Genomic DNA, 21,874 nt, shown 5'->3' with positions numbered 1-21,874 from the left:
TGACTGCACAATGATCAATTGTTCAAAATTAAAATGAATTTAGGGTGTTTGGGGCACGAATCACCTGTGTTGCATCCTATATTTTACTGCAGCCTTTGTTCTGAACACACAACGTGCACACTCTGCACTAAACACACCAGTATGCCACACATACTACTGCATGTTATGAATGACAATATTTTGTACTATAAAGTTTTCTGTTCTCACAGAAACAATGGCTTAAGCACAGAAAACAAAGATCTAACTTTCTTATTCTCATTCCTCAGCATGCATCAAATTACTGTATCTTTGTACTGTGTTAGAATGTTTTATTCTAAAAATTACTGTCTGAGTTAACTTGATGTTATTTAAAAAAAAAATCACTGCATAAATTTTGACTTGGTATTCAGAGTGGAATTTCCAACAATTTCTGAAAATAACCCCAAACATACTTCTGTTATTTAGTACTATGTGTTTATGTGAACTGACAATCTCAGCATTGATGTGGTGGTCTGAAGCAGAATGGCCCCTATAGGCTTATAGGTTTGAATGCTTGGACACCAGGAAGTGACTCTATTTGAAAGGATTAGCAAGTATGGCCTTGTTTGAGGAAGTGGGTGTGTGAGGGGGGAGAGTTTGGGGTTTCAAAACCCCAAGCCAGGCCCAGTGTCTCTCTTCTCCTGCTGCCTGGGGATCCAGATGTAGAACTCTCAGCTCCTTCCCCAGCACCATGTCTGCCTGCATGTCATCATGCTCCCCACCACAATAATGGACTAAACCTCTGAGACTAAGCAAGCCTCAACTAAATGGTTTCTTTCCTAAGAGTTGCCTTTACCATGGTGTCTCTTCACAGCAAAAGAACACCGACTAAGACAACTGACAATGATAAATTAATAAGTTCTTAAAAAACACTGTAGATGCACTATCTCCTGGAATATCAAATATTCAGCCAAGATTTAATTATTTGAAAAAATTTTAAGATTACATTTATTTATTTATTTATTTATTTATTTATTTATTTATTTATTTATTTATTTATTTATTCATTCATGTGTGATGGAGAGCACTTGCTTGCTCCAGTGCCTATGTAGAGGTCAGAGGACAAGTTGCAGGAGTTGGTTCTCTCCTTCTACACTAGAGTCCCAGGGACTGAACTCAAGTCACCAAGCTTGGTTGCAGTCACCTGTACCTAATGAGCCATCTCTCTGGGCCCGCAGACTTAATTCTTTATGTGAAAATAAAAACGGCTCACACAGGCCCACACATTTGAACACTTGGTCCCTGGCGACTGATGCTGTTTGAAGAGGCTATGGACCTTTAGGAAGTGCAGCCTTGCTACAGAAAGTAGATCACTGAGGCAGGTTTTGATGGTTCCAGCCTCCCCCTATTTCCAGTCTCTCTGCTTCCAGTTGAGATGTGATCGCCCAGCTTCCTGCGCCAGCCACCTGCTGCCATGTCTCCCCACCATTATGAACGCTCCCCTAGGGAACCACAATAAACTCTTTCTTCCATAAGTCCCTTTTGGTCATGGTTTTTGAACACAGCAACAAAAAGTAACTAATACATGCATATGGCCAAAGCAACATAAAAATTCCTCAGGCAAAAAGAGTTTATAAAGTAGAAAAATGTAAAGAGTTCTGCACAAATCTATTCTATCTGAGAAATGCTAGAACAGAAGACAACAAGAAGGGTGCCATCAGACTATTACATATTGACTGTGCCAAGAAAATATTGCATATCCTTTATTTTCCTTTTGTTTGGTTGATCCTGGAGATGGAGTCCAGGGTCCTGTGCATGCTAACATGTGCTCTACCAGTGAGATACACCTACACACTCCATTCTTTAATTTTGAGAACCAGCACAGCTAAAATTTACTAAATATAAGGTATAATAAAGAAATGTTTCCATTTCTAAGGACTGTTCATGACAACTTTTTTTTTTTTTTTAATTCATAGATAATTCACAGTAATGAGGGGCTGGGAATGTAGCACAATTGGTAGAATATTTGTCTACCATGAATGAGCTCCTGGTTTGGATCCCCAGAACTGCAGAAACCAGGTATGGTAGGTCAGCCTGTAATACCAGCACTTGAGAGGTACAGTGCAGGTTGGGGGGGGGGGGTCAGTAGAAGGTCACCCTTGGTTACACTGTGAGTTGCTAGCCTGCCTGTCTTTAAAAATATATATGTTGATATAATGAAACTTTAGTGTCCACTTTTAATAGACCATCTTTTAAAAATATTTTCCAGGTACACTTCTTTCAGTTAGCAATAATTTTTCCTAAATGTATATTTCTAAAGAGAATTATCTACAGTGTTACATATGAAAGAACAGGAAATGAGAGAGAAAAGAATGATGTCAAAGGACTACTTATTTTATACTACATGCATCACATTATTTAAATTTGTTACAACAAGCCTGCAGTATTAAAAACAAAATCACCGAAATTCAAAGACCATTTTAGTAAAACAGGATAGTACAATAAAGTGGCATAAGAGAAACCAACAGCAATAAACATTCATAAACAGATCTTTACTGAACAATACTGTAGGTAAGAAAATGATGAATGGAGAAGAGAGAGGATGCTTTAACGTACTTGACAGTATAAGAAAACAAGCCGCACATAAATTCCTTGATGGTGGAAAGACAGCGACAAGTGTTGCGGAATGCCGAGCAACCTCTACTGGTTGGAGAGTAATCGAGGACTGCACTGACCAACAGGAGCACACGCAGCACCTGAGCAGCTCAAGTGTGCTCAGTCCGAACTGAGATGCAACCCTCTGGGGTTTCAAAGACTTGGGACATGCATGTGCACATGCACACACACGACTTAAAGTGTCTCGTTATTTTTATGCCGATTCTATGTAGAGATGACAACTGCTTTGGATATACTAGCTTACATAAAACATTAGTTTCATGTTTATTTTTATACTTTAAAAATGGTTGGTGGATTTAAAATCATTTACATGTTTCATATTCCTGCCCATGTTATGCTTCTAATGGAACAGCACTATCTCAAGATGTTTCCATATTGCTAACCATAAGCAAAGGTAGCCTGGTTTTCCTCTTTATAGTGTCTACTTCAGCAACATAGTAATACACCAAATTAATTCTGTAAATTCAAAATGATTTTAAATGCAAAAATCTACTCATATTTCATAAAACCCGAAGTAAGACAAGTTATACAACACGCCCTTGAGATAAAACTGATCAACAACACACTCAGGAGTACTGCTTACCACTTTAACATTATTCCCCTAAAACAGAGGCTTTAACAAAACCTATGCTAGAAACCACAGAAGGCCCTGGATTTAGAATTGTTTCTTTGCACATTCAGAAAGCACTGCCCCTGGCTTTACAATATTTTCAAGAGTATTCTTTATTGTTTTTAGTCAACTTACCAACTGGCAAAACTAGGGACTGCCAAGCCCCTTCAGGTCAGCAATGTGTATCTCATTTGTAAAGAACTGGCTAAAGGTATCTGAAAAATAACGTCAGTGTACTTACAAAATTAGAAGTCAGACACAAAATACAGCAACAGACCAAGGGTTTCTGGACTCTAAGATTATTACACACTTAAAAAGTTTTCACTATTCTCACCACAAGTAATCACTGTTTTTCCATCCTCGGTTTCACAGTCTGACTAATGGTATTTATTATTCAGCCGTTCAAGACACAACTGCAGAAGTCATTGCCCTTGGCATTATCACAGGTTTGGCCATAAGACTCTTCAATGGCTCTTCACTACACAGAAACTTAAAATATCCTTCATAGTATATAGTCTTATGTAATTCAGCCCCATAGCCCCCAACACTTCCCATCTGCTGCTCTAGCTACTCCTAACTTCAGGCTCCGTTTGCTATCATTTTGGTAGTATTAGATGTACTAGAAACAAGTCCAATTGTCTTTTACCACCTCCGTGGTTTAAAGTATATTATTTTTCCTCAGTGAGATGCTTACTTATCCTCATTCCTCAACTCTTAGCTGAAAAATAGTCACCTCTTTTATAAGGTCATCACTGATTCTCCTTGACAGACCAAGGTCCTGTACAAAAGCTGCCAATATATGTTTTTACATGTGCCTCTATTAAAGCAATGAACCTACTGTTTTATGGTTGTTTCAATATCTGCCTCTTCAATATGGGGCTAGTCATGCAATCTACTTGGCACTAAATTAGTAGATGTAAAATCATGGCAAGAGAAACCTTCCAATGAGTGGTGCTCTCCTCTATGCCACAGCTGATATTTGGGACCCATTCAGTTTGCATTCCACAAACATCTATTGAATACTTCTTATATACTAAGTCTCATCTTATCTTAGGCACTAGAAACATTGTAATGAATACAAGGCCCCAAACCTCAAGAAGCAAATATTTCAATGGTGAAAATAATAAACATTTAAACATAAACCACCAATGTGTAAGTGAAAAACATTACATAATAAAGTAAGGATGGGTATGGATTAGTGGGCTGTGTATGGCTGTTTTAGAAGGGGAAACTATGTGGTAAAGCAGGAAGAGCACTCTGAATGGTCAACGCCTTAACCCATACTGAATTGAATCAATGTGGTACACAAATTGTGTGTGTGTGTGGGGGGGGGGGCGGGGGGTTGGGGGGGGAGAACGAGTGCAGAAGTCCTAAGGCACATACAAGAATTAAGAGAAGACTACATGGCAACAGTAGTTAGTAAGATAGCCAAGGGCCAAAAGGAGAAGGGTTAGAGTGATGACAGAGCTGTGGATTTTACTGTCAACGTGTTCAGAAACTACGGGAAGGCTTTAGCGGACACTATCTGACTGACCTTTGCTAAAGATCTGTCTCCAATACTGAGTACAGAAGGGTAACGGAAGGAGGGAAACCTGTTACAGCATGCACAGGTAAACATGGAGGAAGCCACTAGATAAAGGACAGACTTTGAAAAGAAGACAACAAAACATAGTGAGCTGAGCAGGGGACATGAAGAGAGGAGTCACTGAGATTTTTGGGATGATCCGTTGTGATATTAGTTACATATATATTAAGATGTGAGGGTTGAAGAAAGAAATAATCAAGAGTCTGATGTGGACATAAATTTGAGGGGCTAATCAGATGTCCTGGTACCGATAAAGAAATAATAAGAAATTAGTCTAAAGCTCCAAGGACATGGAAGAATTGATGGTGAACATTTGTGAATAATCACCACCAAGATCCAAACCAAGGAGTAAGATAAGAGCACCTAGCAGTGGCAAATACAGTGGAGGATAGATAAGCCATGGGGGAACTCATCCCTAGAGCTGAGGACAAGGAGGTACTGCCATTAAAGGAGAGAGAGCACAGAACACAAAAAGGAGCATTAGTATCTCCGAAGGCACAGAAAATACTTTTGTGTTAAAATATTAAATGTGTTGGGATGTCAACAGGAAGCCCTGAAATGTTCCTACTAAATTTGGCAAGATAAAGGTTGTTGGTAACAATGGAACTGCTTTAGTGGTGCTGAAAAGGGAGTGCCTCACTGGAAAGGGTTAGAAAGTGCACAGAGGTAAGAATGCCCAGTGGGAAGGGACACATAGAATGTAAACAGGGGTGAGATGGCTAACCCGGAAGAGGGTATAAATAGGCTTTGGGTCCTCAAACAAAATGTTAGCAATGGGGAGGTTAAAAATGCTAACAATACCTGCTTCATCTTATTTTTGTTAGAAACAGAAATGGTATAAAGAATATAATATTCTTTTGTTTTGTTTTGTTTTGTTTATCAAGACAGGGTTTCTCTATGTAGCTTTGCGCCTTTCCTGGAACTCACTTGGTAGCCCAGGCTGGCCTTGAACTCACAGAGATCCCCGCCTGCCTCTGCCTCCCAAGTGCTGGGATTAAAGGCGTGCGCCACCACCGCGCGGCCAAGAATATAATATTCTAATATTCTATATTGCTCAATTATCCACCAAATGACAGTTAAAATCTCAGTATTTGTACCTAACAAAGTTTACATATTCAAAATCTTGTAAAAATATTCTTGGCTAAAAACCCCATTTATAAATTCACTATTTCTACAGAGTCAGTTCACATCTCTGGAGTACTCAGTGACCAGATAGCTATTAACAGTCAACCTGCAGCTTTTATATACTGCTCAGTAATCTGATGATCGAACCAGACTTCAAACACTTTATACTTCGTCACTAAAGGCTACTAGATGAAGACTGAGGCTTCAAGTAGAGGGAATGGAGGTTTAAGAACACTTAAAAAAAAACAAAATAACAAAACAGATGGATCCAACTTCTGTAAAAGAGGGTAAGTTAGTTTTAAGAAAAATTTAGAAATAACAAAATAAAGACTATATATGATAAACCTACTGCCAACACTATACTAAATGGGGAAAAACGGAGAGCATTTCCTCTAAAGCGTGGGAGAAGATAAGTGTGCCCAATCTCCTTTATTTAATATACTGCTCAGTAAGAGAAGATAAAACGGATACAAATAAGAAAGAAATCACATTAACCCTTTTTGCAGATAACACGATCCTATATTTAATTTTTTATATTTTACTTATTTACCATATGTATGTACAAGTACACACTCATGCCATGGCACACAGGCAGAGGTCAAAGGACAACCAGAGGAATAACAATGTGGTTCTCTCCTTCCGTATCTGAAAACTGAAGTAAAGTTATCATCTTGGCAGCAAACACCTTTACCTTCTGAGCCATCACAGGGACCCCATGATGCTATGTTTAAACAAACAGTGGCGGTAGGACCCTAAAGACTCCACCATTAATCTCTTAGAAACTGATAAACACTTTTAGCAAAGCAACAGGATACAAAAATCAACATGCAAAAATCAGTTTTTCTATATACCAATAATGAACTTGCTGAGAAAAAAATCTAAGAAAAAACTCTGCTAACAATAGCTTTAAAAAAAAAAAACTGGAAATAAATGTAACCTAAGGGGTAAACGATCTCCACAATGAAAACTTTAAGAGACTGTAAAAAGAAACTGAAGAATACATTGGAAGATGGAAAGACCTCTATGTTCATGGACTGGTAACATTAACATTATGAAAATGACTATACTGCCAAAAGTAATCCACAAGATTCAAATGCAATTTCAAGCAGAATCCCAATAATATTCTTCACAGAACTTAACAAAAAATCATAAAATTCATATGAAAGAATAAAAGACTCCAAACAGCCAAAGCAAGTCTAAAAAGAAATAGCAGTGCTGGAGATAGGACAATATTGGACCTCAAATTGTATTACAGAGCCATAGTAACAAACAGCAAGACAGTACAGATGTAAAAACAGACATGTGGACCAATACAACAGACGACCCATTTATAAATGCATACAGCTACAGCCATCTAGAATACATACTGGAAAAAAGCCTATTCAACAAATTGTGTTGGAAAACTCAATTTCTAGTGCCCTTTGGGTATACACCCAGGAACACATAGATGGGTCACATGGTAATTTTATTTTCAGTTTTTTGAGAAACTTTTACTCTCATTTCCACAGTAGCTGCACAAGTTTATGGTCCCACCAGCAATGTATTAGGTGTTCCTCTTTTCCACATCCTCACAAGCATTTGTTAGCACTATTCTCTTGATAAAACTAGGTATCTCCCAGCACACGCGCGCACGCACACACACACACACACACACACACACACACACACACACACACAATTAAAATGGATCAAGACCTTAAATTAAGACCTTAACTATGAGAAAATACTTCAAGATACAGACAAAGTAAAGACTTTCTGAAAAGGACTCCAAAAGCACTGGGAATAATTGCAGGAATTAACAAATGGGATTACAAGAAATTGAAGTTTCTGCACAGCAAAGTAAACCATTAGAGTGAAGAGACAATCTGTAGAAAGGAAGGGAAAAAAATCTTTGCCAACTACACAGCAGATATCTAGAATATATAAATATCTGCAAAAATTAAACACCAAAAATAAAACATCCAATCAATAAATGGGATAATGAACTGAACACAGTTCTCAAAAAAAAATTTGCAATGGTCAATAAATGCATGAGAAAGTGTTCCACATCCTTAGCCATCAGAGAAATGCAAATTAAATCTGCCCACAGATACACCTCAGTTAGAGTAACTAAAACCAAACCAAAACAAAACCCACCAAACAACACATACTGGTGAGAATGTGGGAAAAGAAGAACCCTTACACACTGCTGGGAGATGTAACTTGTGCAGCCACTAAGGCTATCACGATGGAGGTTTCTTATAAACTAAAAAGAGAACTACCATGACCCAGGGGTACCACTATATACCCACAGGCAAGTCAGCAGACCACAGAGACCTGCACATCTATGTTTATTGTCACACTGTTCACAGTAGCTAGGAAATGGAAGCAGCCTAGCTGTCTAGCAAAAGATGACTGAATAAAGAAAATGTGGTACTTATACAGTAGGGAACTGTCTTCAGTTGTAAAGAAAAAGAAAATTATGACATTTGCAGAAAAATAGATGGAACTAGAAATCATTATGTTAAATGAATAAGGCAGATACCGTAAGACAAAATACTACATGACTTTTCTCATATGTGGAACATATGTCTGCCTGTGTAGCGGGGAGGCCATGAAACTAGAAAGGGTTTCATTAAAGAGGAAGAAGAGATATTACAGGAGTAGAGGAAGAGTGGGTAATGGAAGCAGAAGTAGGGAATATTTAGAGGTGGAAGGGAACCAGCAGAGGACAAAGGAATGAATTAGAAAAACCTCTAACAACACATGCATAACAACGCCATAGTGAAACCCATTACTTTGTATGCTAACTTAAAAAATATTAACTTAAAAAAGAAATCCACAAGAATTCAAAGGAGAGGCCAGGTGGTGGTGGCGCACACCTTTAACTCCAGCAAAGGCAAGGAAATCTTTGAATCCAAGGCCATCTTGGTCTAGGGCTACAGAGAGAAGCCCTGTCTTGACAAACCAAAAACAAACAAAACAAAACAAAAACAAGAAAGAAAATTCAAAAACAAAAAAAAATATAACAAAGTATAACGCTAACAACAAAACGGTGAGATCTACAATATTTTGGTAAAATATTAGTCTTATCTTCCAAAGCTCTATCTAGACTCTCCGTACACACTCTACATTTAGTTTTTTAATTACTGTGTGAGCAAATGTGGTGTGCAGATGCCACGGTGCAAGTAGAGAGGCCAGAGGACAACTTGCAGTAGTTGGGTCTCTCCTTCAAACACGTGGGTCCCAGGGACTAAGTCAGCCTTAGTCACAGGTGCCCTCATCAGCTAAGCCATCTAACCAGTCCCAATCTTTAAACTGTAATAAAATGCACATCATATTTGCCTGTAGAGAATGTTACTTACACATTTTGAATGTTGCAGGACACTGTTAACTTACACATCTTGTTGAACATTGGAGAACAGTTTACACGTTACTGAATATTATAGAATACTGTAACCTGCATATATTATTGAATATATTGGAGGATACTGCTAACTTACACACATCATTGAATATTGTAGAGTATTACTACTTTACAGTGGTGAATATTGTAGAATTCTGTTAATTTACACATTGTTGAATGACAGACTAGCATCACCGCAATTTTACATTCACTGAACAATTAGTCCTTGTTTGCCTCTTTCTACAGTCCTTGGCAACTTGTCTACATTTGTTTCTTTATATCTGTTTGATTTAGATACCTCATGTAAGAATAATCATGTAGTGGGATGGAGAGATGGCTCAGAGGTTAAGAACACTGGCTGCTCTTCCAGAGGTTCCTGAGTTCAATTCCCAGGAACCACATGATGGTTCACCACTATCTATAATGAGATCTGGTGCCCTCTTCCAGTATGCAAGCATGCATAAAGGCAGACTACTGTATACATAATAAAGAAATCTTAAAAAAAAAAAAAAGAAAGAAAGAAAAATCATAAGAGTGTGTGTCATTAGGAGAAACTCCCTCCTCTTTGAAGGCTGAATTATATTCCACTGTGTATCACCACATTTTCTTTGTTCATTTAGCTACCAATGAAAGGTCAGGTTGCATTCACATCTTTATTTTGTGAATAATGCTGCAATGGACATAAGAATAGATACCACTTCAAGATACTGTTTTCAATCTTTTCTAATGGTACCTAAAAACTGAATGCTCGCTTATAAAGTAATTTTATTTTTTAGTATTCTGAAAAATTTCCATGCTCTTTTCCATCACAACAGCACCATTTTACACTCTTACCACCAATGTGAAAGGGTTCCAATTTTCCCACATCGTGGCCCACTTCTGTTCCGGATTTGGTTGTTTTTACGATAGCTATCCTAACAGGTGTGAGATAATATATCACTATAGCTTTGATTTGCATTTCCTGTTGAACATCTTTTGCACATATTTTATGGCCACTTAAGCATCTTCTTTGGAGAAATACACATTCAGGCCTGTTCCTCATATTTTTAATCAGGCTATTTGTGATTGAGTTACTGGGATTCCCTATATTTTCTGGATATTAACACCTCTGACACATAGTATGCAAATATATTCTCCCATTCTGCAGGCTGTTTTCACTCAGCTGTTTTCTCACTATGCAGAAGTTTCAAAGTTTAATAGTATTTACAAAATACCATTAATAAGACACTGCTATTTATTTTTTAACCTATTTTATTTAGTTTTTATTTAAAAATTCTTATAATTTAAACTGAATTTATCCATTATAGTTGACTTCAACTCACTGTCAGTTAGAAAAAATTTTAAGAGCAAATTCATATCAGAAACTTACACAACAGGCACAGAAAATATCTCTGTTTCATATGGTTTGGAAGTCTCTAGTTGCAGTGCAAAATAGAAGGTAAAATAATGCCTAAGTTAAAAAAAACATATTGTATCACCTGATCAGAAATCTTACTCAATAAAGTAAAAAAGAAATCAGAAATATACGTAGTCGTAGTCTTTTTTTTGTTTTTGTTTTTCCAGACAGGGTTTCTCTGTGTAGTTTTGGGGCCTGTCCTGGATCTTGCTCCATAGACCAGGCTGGCCTCAGACTCACAGAGATCCGCCTGGCTCTGCCTCCCAAGTGCTGGGATTAAAGGTGTGCGCCACCACCGCCCGGCCATATGTAGTCTTTCTATACCTTGGAAATCCTCTCCTCCCAGTGTCAGGTACAAACACCATATATGCAAATATGAACAAGAAGGAAGCACAAGAAATGGACTTTTCTGTTCTATACTAACATGAAAAATTATAACTGAGAGCAGAAAGCCAGGACGTGTTTTAAATCTATGAACTCTGTTAATGAAGCACAACTGATTCCGCTAGTTTTCTTAAGGCATAATCCATAAATGCACTTGCACTTTCCCACTTGAAAACACAAAATAATTCCTATATCCACTTGAAGATTCCTATTTTACGTCACTTCAAACCAGACTCTACAAAATATGTACCACAATTTTAATTAACACAATAAGACAATAATCTGTTAAGACTATGTGGAAAAGTTACTTCAATGTTTCTCTTTAATGCACTGGACTTTTAACTGGACTGAGGAGAAATAAGTCAGGTAGACAATCATTTAAAATCCTTCCTCAAAGGCATAAAAGATGAGATTCACAAGCAAGAAGCAGAAGGAGACGTCAAACAGCTGCATTCACACTGCCAAACTGGGCCACGTATAAGCCAACACCTATTCACTGTGAATAACCCCCACACAGGATCCCTACATTACCACCTCCAGGTACATGGCTTTTGTCATTTTCTTTGCCACCTGTCATTTCTTGCTATTCTTAAGCATTTTCAGTCTCTCAATTGCTATAAAATATTCCTTAACACTCTGTGAAGATATGTCATTGTGACCGGTTTAATAAAAAGCTAAATGGCCAATAGCGAGGCAGGATTTTCGGGGCAGAGAGAACACTGAGAAAAAGATGGTGGATCTGCCAGCCAGATATGGAAGAAGCAGGAAAGCAGCATGGGCAGTACAGAGTAAAAGTAATAAACCCATGAGGCAGAAAGTAAATTAATAGAAATGGGCTAATTTAAGTTACAAGCACTAGTTAGAAACAAGCCTAAGCTATTGGCCGAGCATTCATAATTAATAATAAGTTTTTGTGCCAATACTGGGGAGTCAACAGTCCCAACAAAAAAGCCCAACAACAATCTATTGGGCAGTGCAAATCTCACTACCTCCAAATTACATGCAAAATTAAAAAAAAACAAAACTTTTAAATAAGGATCAGGGTACCTCCCATTACAGCAAGACATATGATCTTCACCTTAACTTTATTCTACAGACCTATTTTGATCACTTATCTGATTTTACTACTCACTTGATGACCTTGGTTGTTCTCACTATAGCATGATCTCACTTAATCCTCTTTAAAACTCCACTATTATTATTCAGTTTTTATTAATGCATTAGTACTAGTCCAGTTCTAGAAATCATAAAAGTGAGGCATCAAGAAATGTTATATAATACATCTAAGGCCAAAGAACCAGAAATACAGTAAAAGATTAATTTGATTGTTTGCATAGATGCTTTGTGGAGTTTTTAGTACTGTTCACTTTTTTTGTTTGTTTTTTTGTTTTTTTGTTTTTGAGGCAAGTTCTTACCATGTACCCCAAATTGGCCTGGAGCCCGCTATGTAGCCCAACCTGGCCTCAAACTTGCAATCCTCCTGCCTCTACTTCCCAAATGCTGGGATTATACGTATGTGCCACTCTGCCTGGCCTTCACTTTAGTCTTCTTTGATACAAGGTCTCATGTATGTAGCCCAAGCTAGCCTCATTCTTCCCTTATTCTTCTGACTATGGGGATTACAGGTGGGTATCACCACACCCAGCTCCACTTTAATATCTGACAATGCTCTGGAAAAGAGGACTGAGAATAACGGTTTCAATTAGCTAATGCCTAGAACATCAGAGGTCCTAACTCACTCTCTTTCATACCTCTAGACAACCTAACAGTAAATCTTCAAAGATCCTTCAAAGCTCAAGGAATACTAGCACATAGCCAATTTCAACAGATGTTGCTTGAGTGAGCAAACCCAGGTGAGGCTTCTCTACACCCTGCTGCCACACCAAGCCATTAACCTGTCGGACTCCCGATTAGCCCTTGAGCTGCTTGAAAGCAAAACTAAGCCATAGTGTTTTTTATATTCTCCATACTTAAGCAGCATTCTTAGCATATGGGTGTCATTAATAATCTGGTCAATAAATGAGTACAAAAGCAAATGTCCCTTAACAAAGCAGTAGCAATTCAATGTTTCATTGAGACTGTGTGTGTATGTTCTCACCCATGTGCGTGTGTAGTCAGTAAAAGGAACACACATTCTTTAATGACAAATTCTTTGTCATAATATTATTTCTTTGACTCAACTCATTCTTTTCCTAGTAAAGCATGTACATGTGATATGTGTTAATTATTTACAGAAACTAAAATCATGTGTAAAGTAATAGTGATGACAAAATTAAACCAGAGGCATATTTAAGTCCTTACCCATCAGGGTTCATTCTTGAAAAACACAATTTCATACCATTATCAATAATAAAGTGTTACTCTGTGTTTTTAAAGCACTACCCACTTTTGCATTGAAGTATTGCATAGACTCATTGCAATGAAATAAAATAGAATTAAGGCTATGACAGTTTCTGAGCTTGCCACAGGTATGCATCCCAGGTAACCACAGGGTGGAAAGAGAGAATGGCAAATGCACACGTGCATACACAGTAAGTAAATAAATACATGCCAAGAGCCCAAGACTGCTGCCTCCAGGAAGCTGCATGTACATGACAATGTAATTTCAATTTGTAACGCACCGAAGAAGTGAGCAAATGAAGCACTGGGCTGAGGGCTCACCCATACCATCTCACTGAACCATCACACAGCTCCTTCACAAATGTGCACCTTCAGGAGTACTTTACAAATGAAGAGGTCACATCTCTCACAAGTTTAAGAGTCAGAACTGACACCCTCTCAGCTCTAATATCCAGGTTTGTAATTGTTTGTCCGCTATGCAACCCCAACTCTTGGCCACCTAACTTTTAACAATGGACAGATGAATATTTGTTTTAAATCCCATCATTTTGAGACTGTCCAGCTTTATAACCCCTGCATATGCCTTCCTACCTCAGCCACTGCTATCTGACTCATGAGGGCCACTGATGGCAGAAGCTAGAAAGAATGTTCTCATTTGTAAACAAAAAAACTGAAAGGTGGATAATGTATCAATCAATTTTCCAGAATTCTGAAGCGTGACCTTTGTTGGTTTCAAGAAAATTTGTGATTCTACACATCACAAAGCAATTAATCCAAAGACGAAAGACAAACAAATGCCTCAAGTCTAAAGAAAGGCTCTTCAAAGGACAAGCGGGACAAGAGATACATGCTGGACACTAGAGAAGCCAGCAAAAACTCAGCCACAGATCAAATATGGATTACCATAAGTTCAATACAGAACTCTTAGTAGCCATGGAAACAAAGGAAACTCTTACATACAGTATCTTCTCCATAGACCTCAATGGAGATACAAAGAGAAGGACTATAGGCAAAGAGAGGCATTTGGGAGGAGGGAACAGTAGGGCCCATGGAGAAGTACCAAGGCTCCCTATGTCCCCTTCAAAAAAGGCCTAAGTGTCTGGAAAACAAAAGAGCAAGAGCTACTGCCCTCCAGGCACAGGCACAGATCCTCTGTAGCTAGGTAAAAGAAAACAAACCTCTACCTCTGAAGACCAAGGGCAGAATCACTGAAAAGTCTCATGCCTGAGACCCAGAGGAAAACTGAGGTGCTCATGAAAAGGCTGAGATTAAACCACATCTCAGGAAATATCCCACATGGCTACAAAGCCTCAAGGAAGCAACTACTTAGGAGAAGAGCTAGCAGATGGAGAAATACCCTCTATGAAACACCGGTTAAAAGGGCAAACCTAAAGCTGAATGTAGACCACACATTAAGAAAACCCTCTAGTAGGACTGGAGAAATAGCTCAGTAGAATGCTAGTCTAGTGTGTATACAGCCCTGGGTTCAACACCCAACCTCTCAACTCCCCCCCCCTCCTTCTCTCTCTCCTTTCTCTCAGTGATTCACTATAGCCTACAAGATATAAATCAAGCACTAAAGTTCCTCTGACTTGGTATCAATCTACTATTTTAATTATGATGCTACCACTCTCAGATATGAATTCTCCATTCTAAGCAGGATGACATCATAGGCCTCTCCTTCTAACTTCTGAAATGCTTTCTTTGAACTATATCAGATTAAACAGCACCAGTCACTATTCATCCAAAAGATGCATTCACAAATTAAACTTTATCCTATAACTCTGTAAAGGCAACTGATTCACACTTCTGTAAATTCATATGCACTCATCATTTATGGCACTCATGTTATTATTTATAGGATATTCTTAGGTTGCTTTTTTGGCCAAGCATGATGTTGTATATGTAAGGGTCCAGGCAGCCTGCACAGATGACTGCCTGAGCCCAGGAATTTGGTGCTACCCTAAACAACAGATATCTCCATCTCTCTTTTTTTTTAAGAAAAAAAAAAGGAGGGGTTACATTTATGCATTTGTGAATGTTATCTTATACCCAAGAATTCTGGACTGGAGAGATGGCTCAGCAGTTAAGAAAGAGCATGTATTGTTCTGCAGAGGACCTAGCACCCATATCAGATGGATCACAACTGTCTCTAGTTCAGCTGTAGGGGATCTGAAACCCCTTGACACAACATACGCATACGTATTTTTAAAAAAGCAAGCAAATAAGCTGTAACTTTCTTGAAGGTAGATATTGTCCCTAACATGTTCCTTTGTAAATCTGTGAACACAGAACTAAATAAACACTCGGAGAAAAAGAATGAATGTACAAGTTAACTTTAAATTACTTTAACAACTTCCTGGAAAAGTTTGCTTTTATATTTTTAGAAAATGAGACGAGGAGCATTAGACTGTGCTCTGTGAAATCTGCAGCTGTATTACACTCATCTTCCACAGCTGAAAATAGGGCCTGGCACATGGAATACACTAAATCATTTCAGTACTTAACTAATTTCCTTTTCTATAGCCATAAGGTAAGAAATGGAACCCTGGAGTTCTACTCCAGTCAAATTGTATTGTACCTAAAATAACTCCTACAGTATATTTGTTCATATATTGTTTCTGAATAAACCACAAGCATCAGAAATGCAAAAGCTAGGCTGTTTTTTTAATTTATGTGTTTGCGTATGTGTGCATGCATGATGTGTTGTATAGGCATACATGCAACAGTGTACACGTAGAGGTCAGAGAACAACCCTGTGAAATCACTTCTCTCCCTCCTTCTTTTTTTTTTTTTTTTTGGTTTTTTCGAGACAGGGTTTCTTTGTGTAGCTTTGCGCCTTTCCTGGAGCTCACTTGGTAGCCCAGGCTGGCCTCGAACTCACAGAGATCCGCCTGGCTCTGCCTCCCGAGTGCTGGGATTAAAGGCGTGCGCCACCAACGCCCGGCACTCCCTCCTTCTTTATATGGGTTCTAGGGATTGAACTCTGGCCACCACACTTGAGTGACAACTGCCCTTACCTGCTAAGCCATCTAATTAGCCAGCCCACTTTGTCCTCTTCCCTATGTATGTATGTATGCATTTATGTATGCATGCATGTATGCATGCAGATACATACATAGTAGGTAGCCAATGCTCCCTCAAAATTTTAAGGTAACATAAGAGCAGCTCACATACACTTACCTTCCCCATGTAAAAACATGCTCTTCCTACCAATAAGATTTATTTTTCATCATCTTTGGCACAAATTCTAAAATGCTATCTGCCAGGTCTTATGCCCAATAAATATGCATCCACAAGCAATTATGGAGATAGATAGCTTATGGGGAGGGGGCACTCTTTGGTCAGGTCCCAATGCTGGCCTGTGGTTAGGGGGAAAGGAGTGGGGGGAGGGGTGTGGTCCTGTGATTAATCACTGCCCACTCTGCTTAGGGGTATTTATCACAGCCCACTGTCAGGTAAATCACTGGAAAAACACCTCTTCAGTAATTAATGTGAAGTGACGGATGGACAGCCCCTGGGCCCATTAATCAGGAGCATCAGCAGCCTACTGAGATTATGAATGTCAGGATGCATAAACTGCCGGTGGATCAATAAGCCCAGGAATTCATCCAAGGCTCTCATTTCCGAGGCATCTCCGGTACATTAGGTCCCCTCAACCCCTCCCTCAAACTGAAGTGAGAACCACGGCTTCAGAACAAAGAACAGGAGCTGAGGCCTCAAGTGACCACTGCAATAATATGGTCAAGGAAGATGGCTGTGACTAGGAAAGGCAGCAGGCTGGGCAACAAGCACACAAAGTGCCATACACTGATCAAGAGGCTCTTTCAGAAGGCGTGGTACGCTGGAAACAGAGTAACTAGGAAGACACAGTTGATTTCACTTATCAGAACCTCATTATCCATTTAGGTATCATCCTGTTTCTTGCTTATAATTGGTTACCCATTTCCCTGTCCATATTTTCTCCCTTTCATATAAGAACCACTAATGTAGGGAGAAATAAAAATGAAAATTCAATTTTCACTACTTAAGAATTTGGGTAATTTTTTAATTTAGTAAGAAAAAGGAACTTGTATGAAATTAAATAATTAAATTATTTAAATTTAATCTCATCACTCATTATTATGATGAATATGCAAAAAGTACCTATAGCGCTGAGCAAAAATATTCTCCATGAAAGACATTTGTTTAACTTGCAAAATTGTCTGGAGCTCAAAGAGAATGACTGTATCATAATCCCAAGTTTAGCCAAATTTTGTATGGGAAGGAAGGCTGGACTAGGGCCTTATACTGAATACTGTAGGCTGGCAGTGACGGGAAGGAGACTACCCTTATTGCCACATCCCGCCAAACCCCAGTGCTGTGGTTTGTGGTCAGACTCAAGCCAGAGCTACAATTGTTGGTTAGAAAGTGTCTCAGAGTTACGGCTGCCTGTTCCGCTAAATCTCATTTCATCCTACTGATGGATGGATGGACAGATGGCTGCTTGGTGAAAGCAGCATTATCAGCCAGCTTCTATGGAGCCTCTGAATGATGGATAGCCCTCTCTCTACTTTCTCCAAACCACCATCGATCCAAGCCATATTTCAGCGGTCAGAAGCCCAGTAATATTAAGACACACAATCAGGTTAAGTTACTTGCAGTATAAACCTCTAAAACAGAAATCTTAACACCTCTGCTTTGCTGTCATGAACTAGGCTAAAAATGCTACAGTTTGATTCTTTCTAGCTGCTAACACAATGAATTCCAACAGCTCAAAGCCCAAAGGGAACAGCTGGGCTCTATTCCTAGCAGTACTTGAAAAGCTGACTTGCCTGCCAAATTTTTTACTAGCCAGTTCATTTCTGGGAAATGAACTCTGCAGCAGTGGTGAGCAGATCTGTGAGTATGTGTATCCAGTGGAGTGTGAAGCTATTAGAACCATCAAACCACCTAGAGTTTGTCAGCGATACCATCAATAACCCCAAATGTGTGGAGTCTTGGATCTACCAAGTACACCAACACCAAGAATGCTCATTAAAGCAAGGCCAGATTTAAAATCCTGTCTTATACAGAATCCAAAAACGTTGTATGGATCTAGCCTGCTTGACCAGCCTCTATTCTCTTATTTGCACATCAAATTGTTAGATCCTAATCCTTGCTTGCACATTTCTGTATCCATTTGTTCTGTTGCCTTCTAAACACCATATGACTGTCTGACTAGTTAGATTCCACGCTTGCCTTTGTTCCTTCCATCTTACCCTTGGCTCTCCAGCAACGTAAGAGTCATACAACTGGATTCTGTATCAAAATTATTTCACTTTTATGGCTAGAAAAAATAGAATGTGACATCAGCTTTGTGATATGGAATCCTGGAACTCACAAATCTTTTTCTATGTTTATTCATTCCCAAATAACCTCTAAATGATTCATCATCAACCCCTACCCCCCCCCCCCCCCCCCCGCCCCCAATCAAGATGACCTGCTCCTAGTCTTTCAACTGGTGACTGAACTATTGCCACTTTGAACCTATGCTCAGATAATTTATTTATCTTTTTGTGGGGTAAGAGGATGTCTCACTGGAGTGGCAACTGTCTGTCTGTAGTACTTATATCTTAATAATCACCAACAGCTGTTTTTATCAAAACAATGTGCTATATTTAAAATATGTACCTTTGCTATAGTGTTCTATTTAAGAACAGTATTGCTTTTCACATAAATATTAAAGAATTTCTACAGTATTTCTCACTACTAAAAAAGGATCAAATGGGTTAAAAGTAAGCATCCTAATATTTCAAATAAAGATACTATAGATCCAAGGATTCTGTTCCATTCTGTTTTGTTTTTGAGATAAGGTCTCGTTATGTAGCCCTGGCTGGCCTGGAACTCACTATATAGATTAGGCTAGTCTCGAACTCAGAGATCCACCTGTCTCTGCCTGTCTCATGAGCGCTGGGATTAAAGGCATAAACCACTATGCTCAGCTCAGATCCAAGGTTTTAGTGCCCATGGTTACATAAATACTAAATAGCAATACACAACTGGGACCTAGTTACAAATGGCATGCTCCATCCGCTATACTTCTCACAAGACAGTTCACTTTCATCCCTGGAGTTTCAACAAGAGGGAAAGTCATGGGTTGAGTACTGTTTGTGTATGCCTGTGTTTGAACAAGGGAAGTGATCACAAAGGCCCAAATCTGGTGACTCATCACTACTGTGCTTCCCATCTAAGATGCACACTGGTCATCTGAGAGTCATTAACTATCTTACAGAATAAAATTAGATAAAGCCCTGACAACCTCCACTCTCTTTATTTGTCCCAGTTCTACCAAGAACATTGAAAGGACGAAACAGGAATCAGAGAGCAAGAGGCACTACAACTCACCCTAAATGGACAAGGATATGGGTGAAATGTGCCCCTTTCATTTCCATGAATGACACATATTCTGGTCAGAAACAGCATGAGATGACTGACTGGACTTCCCCCTCTGGTGGCCAGAATATGTCACTACTGCATCTATAGTTTCCAACCTACCTCTCCAGCACAGGACACCACTACAAAGAACAAATACGTGAAGGACTGGAGGGAAAGATAGAAAAATAGAGTGGTGCGCTCTACTGAGAAAGGCACAACCAGAGACGTGATGGCGGTGACCAGTGCTGACTCTGGGCCAAGCCCTCTTCTTGGCATTGGGGAACATGGCAGATAGTTTCCTGCTCTCATGAGCTTGGAGTTGGCTGGAGAAGAAAACTTCAGAGAGACAATAACGATAAGTAGGGTTGACACAGTGCCAAAAAAGAGGCCTAGTACCTTATACAGAAGCTGTGTGGAGACCAACTGAAGTTCAGATTCGGCTTCCAGCTCTTTGTAGTTTGGGGCTGAAAGGTAAGAGACACCACAGAGGCCCCCCACCCACAGCCATACAGTTTGGGCGCCACTGCAATTAACAAGTACATGGTGGGGAGATGAGGAACTGCCCAATGTGAGTAGCCTGCCCAGCCACCTAGGCCATAGAGATGTCCCAGCCCATGCTGTTGCTGAGGGTCATGTCTGGGTCCATGGTCCTGCAGCAGAAGGACTCTGGGTCAATGTCCATGTACCAAAAGCCATGCAGACACCTGTGGTCTGGGCTGCCACTTAGGCCATGCTCATGCCTAAGGGCTATGAAGGGCTGGCCACACCTCTCATGGCTGCAGCACTTGGGAGAAATGGCCCCACACCTCGCCTGGGCAGCACAGTAGAGCTGGCCCTAGTGGTAGGGGCGGAGGTGAGCCAACCGAGGGTGGGAGCTCAGGAGAGTTGGCCCCACCCTCACAGGCCTTACAGTGGCGTGGGCGAGGGAGAGATACTCTCCCCTGTGGTAGGCAGGAGAAGTGGCCCTGAGAGCTGAAGAGGTGGCCCCATCCCTCGCTGGCTACAGCCTGGATAGTGCAGAACACCAGATCTAGCCCTAGTGGTGCAGGCATGGGAGAGGTGGTCCCCACGGCAGGAGAGCTGGCTCCACCCCTTGCCAGGGCAGTGCTGGAGAGCTGGCTCTGGTGGTGTGCCTGTGGGAGAGCTGGCCCTGCTCCTCACCTGGGCAAAGCAGGAGAGATGACCTTGGTGGCACAGGAGAGCAGCTGGGCTGACCAACTCAACTACCACCCAGGTCTAGATCCAGGGCTTTGAGTTGGCCCACCCCAACATCCACCTCATCTAAGAACTGCTGGAACAATGTGAAGGGGCTGCTCCTGCAGAACCAAAGCTGCAAGATCTCCATGACATGGAGCAACAACAGGATATCTGAGAGGAGCCCCAGTGAGGATCCAGTACTGACAGTAGAGCAGAAGCAGAGGCCTCAAACCAAGCCAATGACCATTACAATGAACATTTGAAAGCAAAGCTGTTCCTGCAAAAGGGTAGACTGGGTGACACACCATGACACACCGCAGCTTCCACAGTGATTTGTTTTTATTTTTATTCTTTATTTTTTTATTAGTTTTACTTTTTGTTTTCTTTTGTGGGGAAGGTTGCAAGGGCAGAGGGCAGATATGGAGAGATGGGGAGAAGAGTGGGATTGGGGTACTTGATATGAAATTCACAAAGAATCAATAAAAAGTTTTTAAAAATTCAGGTTGTATAACCTCTTCACTTTGAAGATGAGAAAACTAGTTGGAGAGTTATCTCAGACTCACAACTATTTGAGTGGAAAGCCAGGCCAAAATCCATATCACCTACCAAGTAAACTAATAATTTTATCACCCACTTTTCCACCAAGTGTATGCTCAAGATACTCACTCAGTGAAGTTTAATCAGGAAGTTAATTGTGCTGCAAAAATAATCACATAATGCACATCAAATCCAAATATATTATCCATGCTAATGCTCATCTCCATTAGTGTAAATGGTCAGGACAGCTTTCCTATCTGATTCCCACAAAAATGAGCCTCATAC

At 39.8% G+C, this 21,874-nt stretch overlaps 1 protein-coding gene across 5 annotated transcripts in view; it reads right to left on the bottom strand.

The window, feature by feature from the left end:
• Positions 1–21,874, bottom strand: part of R3hcc1l (R3H domain and coiled-coil containing 1 like) — an 84,399-nt gene that overhangs the window by 38,659 nt on the left and 23,866 nt on the right. Inside the window, exon 2 of one of the 5 annotated variants that reach the window (XM_076563127.1) lies at positions 3,380–3,459. The exons of the other annotated variants lie outside the window; for them this stretch is intronic. The gene's annotated coding sequence lies outside the window, so the exon portion shown is untranslated. The remainder of the gene's footprint in view (positions 1–3,379; positions 3,460–21,874) is intronic. 5 annotated transcript variants of the gene reach the window in all.

Source organism: Peromyscus maniculatus, chromosome 1 (genome assembly GCF_049852395.1).
Source record: "Peromyscus maniculatus bairdii isolate BWxNUB_F1_BW_parent chromosome 1, HU_Pman_BW_mat_3.1, whole genome shotgun sequence".
Classification (NCBI taxonomy): domain Eukaryota; kingdom Metazoa; phylum Chordata; class Mammalia; order Rodentia; family Cricetidae; genus Peromyscus; species Peromyscus maniculatus.
The sequence above is the reverse complement of the archived record's forward strand: the minus strand, read 5'-3'. Positions and strand labels throughout refer to the sequence as shown.